This window comes from Octodon degus, unplaced genomic scaffold (genome assembly GCF_000260255.1).
Source record: "Octodon degus isolate 3935 unplaced genomic scaffold, OctDeg1.0 scaffold00103, whole genome shotgun sequence".
Classification (NCBI taxonomy): domain Eukaryota; kingdom Metazoa; phylum Chordata; class Mammalia; order Rodentia; family Octodontidae; genus Octodon; species Octodon degus.
Window position 1 is genome coordinate 6947823 of NW_004524679.1, and position 6610 is coordinate 6954432.

The following is a 6610-nucleotide window of genomic DNA, read 5'->3' on the forward strand; positions in this document are numbered from 1 at the left end:
ATTCTGTGTACCACCATATTTCTAAAGAAATAAAAGAATCCACTAAGATAAAATAGGTGACCTTGAAGAAGGTCAGAGTTGATAATTTCCTGCCAATAAATGAAATCTTACACCACACCATGTCTAAATTTTTCTAAGCATTACTCTTGCTCTTTATGAAGGAGCAATGTACTTGAAAGTGACTTAGTGTGATGAATATTCCATTTTGTCATTGTGAGATAGTTCAACAGAAAATGAAATTGGTAGAGGAAGGCAATATATGTACCAATTAATATGATTCACATAGTGACAATTTTTTGACACTGACCTTGAAGTATAAGTACATGGTAGAATCTGAATTTCTGAAGATTATTTTACAAACTGAAGGGGTTAAGAATGGATTTAGTTGTGTAAGAAAGTATTGGTTATTGAAAATATTGAATTATCTTTCTTTTGCTACTCTGAATCTGGAGAAGTCTTCCACATTGTTTTAGAGATCTTGCAGCTTCATTTGGATGGGCGTGAATCAAATACAGAGTAATAGAGTTGTAAAGTCAAAAGTGGCACATAAAATGGAGTCAGCAATGGGTAAAAGTGATTGCAGCTTTAGATCTGCAATTTACCCTTTCAAATGTCTTCATTGATTTGTTGCAAATAGTGTTAACTCTGTATTTGGCAAATGGTGAAGACATTATCACTTGTGTTCCCATTTGTAATAAAATAGATTAATTTTCTGTGAAATTTTAGCTAGGCTGAGACACAACAGTAGCCATCTAATGAACCACAGCATATAGCAGTTAAAGAGCTAGATACATGTATACTGATTACAGGTCTGAAAAAATGGATTTGTTTATTGCAAAGAAAAAAGAAATTGTTCATATAACTATCATTACTTCAGGAGAGATTAAACCTTTGAGTTCCATACAACGGTTTTTAAACACACATAATTCTAAATTAATATAAGATATCAGACTCACCTAATATGGCTTTCATGGTTAAAATATGTCTGATCTCTGGACTGCCTTCTGAGAATAATATCAAACACTGAGTCTTGTTTGAATTTTGGAAAGTTTATGTTACAAAATCCTAAAACAGAAATATTGCTTCATGGAAAATGTTACTGTCCCTCTTTTTTTGTTTTTTTTTTCCAGAACTCGTGATTGAACTCAGGCCTTTGTGTTTGCCAGGGAAACACTTATTCCACTGAGCCATCTCCCTGGCCACTGTTACTGTCCCTCTTAACATGCATTATCTAAATGATTTTTTAAAGTTAATTCATTGTTTTACATAAGATGGTTTTTAAAATTACAAAGAATGTTTGAAGGTAAATCATCCAAGATTACATGCTATTTGTGTCTGTATGTCCCCTCAAAACCTAATGCAGTTATGGGGCCAAAAGTTTTGAAGGTGGTTGCAGATAGAGCTTGTGATTGGCTCATTTTCTAGTGCTGTATTTGGGAATACTAGTGCTATACTTGCCCTAGGGAAGATAGTCTGCGTATAGTATAAGTGTAGAGAATAGTCTTCCTCATCCCTCTTTGATAATGTTGCTTTTACTGTCTTCTGCTGCCATGAATGTTTATCCCTCTGCCATACCATACAGCCTTGGATCCAGATGATTATGGGTTGAATCTTCTATAGACTGTGATCTAAATATACCTTTCCTCCTTTAACATTGGCTGTTAGGAATTTTCTCCCAGCAACAAAAGAAAGGCAAATAAGATAAAATTTGGGACGAATAGTGGGGTCCTTGCTTTAACTATACCTGACCATATGGATCAATACCTTTGGGAATGTTTTGTTGAAAGAGTTTGGAAAGGTTCAGAAATGTAACCTGAAAGAGTAGGGATGAAACACTTTAGGCTGTTCTGCTTGGAAGATGCTCATCAAAGCTCAGACCAGACAACAATGGAGAACAGGATTGGGAGGCTCCTGCTAGAAGGAAGGACTGTATTGGCTGATGAACTGCAGTTGATGTGTGTTATAGCTTGGCAGAAAGTTTGCTGCAATTTGTTCATGTCCAGAGTCTATGTCTGATCCTGAATTTAAAAGCAGCAGACTAATTTGGCAGAAGACATTTCAAGGCAATCAAATGTTAAATAGTGGCATGACTACTGTTGTAGGCCTTTAGCTAGATTTATGTTGAGAATCAAGAGCACAAAGTCCAGAGAATGAATTAAAATGTGTGCTTGGTCAGAAAGGCAGCTCCAATAACTTTGTTTAAGGCAAAGTTAGAACAGAGGAAATCTTGATTACTGAGTAGGACAAGAATACAAAAGATGGCCTGAAGGTATCACAAGAAGAAGAAAGTCTTCACCCTTTGCAGCCTCAAAATCGAAAAGTGAAAGACATTGCTTTGAGAAAAAGCCCCAGAGGACTGTGTTCTAGAATGATGGCAACATAGCAAGTTTGTGCTAAGAATTGAATTATTATCTTGAGTAATCCAGGCATTTGAACCCTACACCCAAAAAAGAGGAAAGCCATGAGAGAGGGAAGCCAGGACACTGCTCCCTCTGGCAGCAGACCTTGGCATCATCCATATGGCACTGGCTTTAGAAACATGCAGAATACAAGATAAACAATTAAGCTCATATATATTTTCCATTAATCTTTGTGCATATGTGTGTGCATGTGCACAAGTACTATCTAGAGATTGCATATTTATTTATTTATTTGTTTTTAATGTATTTGGTACAGGGTCTTATATACAGCTTGGATGCATAGTGATTCCCCTGTTTTCAGCTGCCCCACCGCTGGGATTACAGGCGTGCTTCACTACACCCAGCTAGCTCAGCATGGTCCTGGATGCGGCCAGCAGTACATGTGGTGCTGGGGATCTAACCTCCGTCCCTGCACTTGCTTAAGCAGGCACTTAGTCTGCTGAGCTATCTCACTGACCTTAGAAATTCCATATTTAAACTTGATAGTTTTGATTGGATTTCAAATTGACAAACATCTAGTCTCATACAAAAGTGAAAATATAGTGATAGTTAGGACCTTGTGCTTTCCAGGCAGGCACTGTGACACTGAGCTGTTTACTAGGCCCTTGCCTTATGTTCATTGTTGAAATTAGATATTTTCCTGCATATTCTGTTTGAAATATTGTAAGTCTTGATAACATCCATGAAATTTTTAAAATGTACCAAACATTTGTAATCATTGTTAGTTACTACTAATATAGTTAATATACTCATAATTGACTACTAATTTAAATAAAATTATTGAAAATTAAATTTTAATAATGTAAAACAACTCTGAAAAATAAATATAGAGCACTGCTGAATGTCATAGTGTTCTAATACATTACACTACAACAATACAACTGATCATTTTTTAATGGTATCAAAACCACACAGGTACATTCCATTATATTCCTGTATGTCAGAATTAAGATAGGAGTCTCACAAAGCTAAAAACAACTTACCAGAAAACCTGCATCCCTTTGTGTAGATTTGTGGGAAATATGTTTGCTTGCTTTATTCCAGCTTCTAGAGGCCATCCACATTTTTTGGCTCTATGGCCATTTTACTCCATTTTTGAACCCTACAATGAATCACTGACTCTTTTTTCTGCCTGCCTTCCACTTCTAAGAACCATTTGGATCAGAATATGTCTACAAGTATGATTCAAAATGATATCTCTATCTCAATGTTCTCAGACATATATACAAAGTCCATTTGGCCATGTAATGTAACCTATTCACAGATTCAAGCAATTAAGATGTATGTAGACTTTATATCTTTTGTAGGATGTGATATTTTGACTGCTGAAATGGCTGACATTGGAAAATGTTAACTAACAAAACAAAATAGTAATTTTTAGCTCTAAAATTATTACTATTGCACTAAACAAACACAGTTTTTCTATAGAAGATTGATAAATTATAGTCTTCTCATAAAATCAATGGAGAAGCACATATTCAATAAAGTAATTCATACTGTTATGATTAGAATACTGATATAATTATAGCTAATTAGATATGATATTTAATTTAAGAAATGTATTATGGATGAATTAAATATTTTATAGAACAAACATTTTCTGTGAAAGCATGTCACCATTCCCTCAATATTTTTTTGCATTATGTACATAGTTAGCAAATTTGCTATTTCATGAATCAAACCTAATGATTCAGATGTATTTATCTATTTTGGATGTATATAATGAATAATTTGAATATTTTATAACAATTTTAACAACATGAAAATCTTCTGAGGCATAGAAGATACCGATAGAAGTATCAAACAGTACTTGAATTTTAAGTCCTGGCATGATGGTGCATGCCTGTATTTCCAGCACTAGGGAGGCAGAAATCAGGAGGATCACTTTGAGTCCAAGCTGTGTAGTGAGATACTGAACAAAAAAAAAGCCTAAAAAATTTTGAATTTTACTCATATTATTCATTTAAAGTTATAAATCTTTAAGGAACACTAAACAATTGGGATTTGTACAATTTACTGTCTGTTAAAAAATTATGTGTTGCTGTGGTTCCAGTGACCATGATTTGCTAACTCTCTTTCTTGTCAGGCCTTTGCTCTGACAGTGCCAGAACAATGAACAAAATTTTAGACAAAGGCTCTCACACAGCTGAGTAGACAGACCACCCTATGAAGCAGGCAGTGTCGGCATCTTGGACCTGGGTCCACTCACACAATGTGAGCCTGGTCTGTTTTGTATGGGAGACACCTAGAGCCAGTTGTGTCACTATTACCTCAAGGAATGGTTGGGGACACAGCAACCGGCACTTTCCAAGTGTATAATTATCTATTCACAATGGTGACAAAGCCAAACACCTTCCTTTATTTTTTAATAATCTCAGCAGTCATCTTCCCAGCATTTATCTAGTGAAAAAACTTGCTAGAAAAACCACACTGCCATCATACATAGAAGAATTCAATACAGACAAGAAAGACAACAGTGAATGAGGACTACAAAAGAAAAGAATAACAAATATTGAGAAAATCCGCCAAGGCTATGAGTGTAAGACAAAAAGAGCTGTCTCCAGGGCCTGTTTACCAGCTATGCCTCCAAGAACACAGGGATCCTGAAGAATTAGGAAAATTTCTTTCTTTCTTTTTTTTTCTGGGGATGGAACTCAGGACCAGGAAAATTTCTTCAGAAAAACAATCTTAGTTTGCATTATCTCTGTCTTATCCTATCTAACAAACTATCTCAGAGGGGCCAATACAACAGAGGTTTCCATGGAAACTTGACTGAAAACATTAAAAAAGGAAGCAGCTTGAACTTTTAGGAAGGTCTTTTTTTGTGTGCAAGTAAAAGGGAGCTGTCATCAATTGCCTGAAGGATCAATGTATTAGAAACGTCCATCTGCATTGTGGCCAAGGAAAAGGATGCCTTTCATAATTGTTTAGAGAATACAAATCACTTTGTATAAAACATTGTCCAACTCAGGACATCTGACAAGAGAGAGTAGAAAAGGAAAGCTGAGTCTTATGTTGTAAAAATCTATCCAATCCAGTGTTGAGAACATACAGAGCACTTGTTGTAGTCACGCTATATATCACAGTATTCAGAAACTATTATTCTAATCAGGCACTAGTATCACTGTTCATGAATTCAGCAGGAACTTTACATCAATCTAGACACTTACAATAAGAATAACCTTCAGTAAATATATATGTTCAGTTTTTAATTTTTAATTTTTTGTATTTGGTACAGGGTCTCACTATGCAGCTTGGACTCATAGTGATCCTCCTGTTTCAGCTTCCGCAGCACTTGGATTATAGGCATGCACCACAACAACTGGATTTGGCGTTATAGATAATTATATAATTATCTTGGTGAATAGATAATTATACACTTGGAAAATACCGGTTGCTGTGTCCCTAACCATGGTCCACATAGCAGCCATCAGCAAATCATTTCTTCAAATGTCTCCAGTGTAAGAATTGAAAAGAAATTCCTCAAGAAGTGATAAGAATGGCAATTCATGTTCCAGACAGAAAAGCTGCCTGGGAACTCAAGCCAGGGGCTGTTGCAGAGTTGTACTCATGCTATTAGTATTGTACTGCTCCCATCTGTTTTTATGAACAAAGCAGGATAGCTTTGAGGATGAATGGAGATGGCACCTCACTCTGTGTGTTACATATGGATCCCAGGGAACCCATGAGGTTTGCTCTTTTCTTAAATCCAACAGCAAGAAGTGGGAATGTGAAGAATACTCATCCTCTGCTTGAGCCACAGGTCACATATTTGAAAATTCAATTGACTCCCCCTCCTGCAGCAGCACCTTACACTTTTAGGAGCATGTCTACGGAGACACAAGCTTGCGAGAAAAGCCAGGCCATTCTTATACCAATTGACCAGAAAATTCCTTACTAGAGAAGCCAGAGGCCTCTGGTGGAAGAAGTGGCCATTCCTGATAGTCCAATTGTGTCAAAATCACTAAGAGTTGCAAACCTTCCAAGTAACAGCTTCTGAGTACTTTCTGCCAAGTATATATTGGGTACAAAGTATCACTGCTCCATCAGGTTTGAAGGAAAGAGCACTTTGGGCTAGTGAGATGAGGAAATGGGGCTAGCTCTGGGAGTATGAACCAAGAAAAGCAAGTCCCAGGGGAGCATGAAAAGAGAGCAGAGTCCAGATCCCAACAGCTGAGCATGTTTGTGGC

General features: G+C 36.5%; 1 pseudogene; it reads left to right on the top strand.

Annotated features, from left to right (window-relative positions):
• The first annotated feature begins 323 nt into the window (after positions 1-323).
• On the top strand, positions 324-6410 carry LOC111818817 (annotated as a pseudogene).
• The last annotated feature ends 200 nt before the right edge of the window (positions 6411-6610 follow it).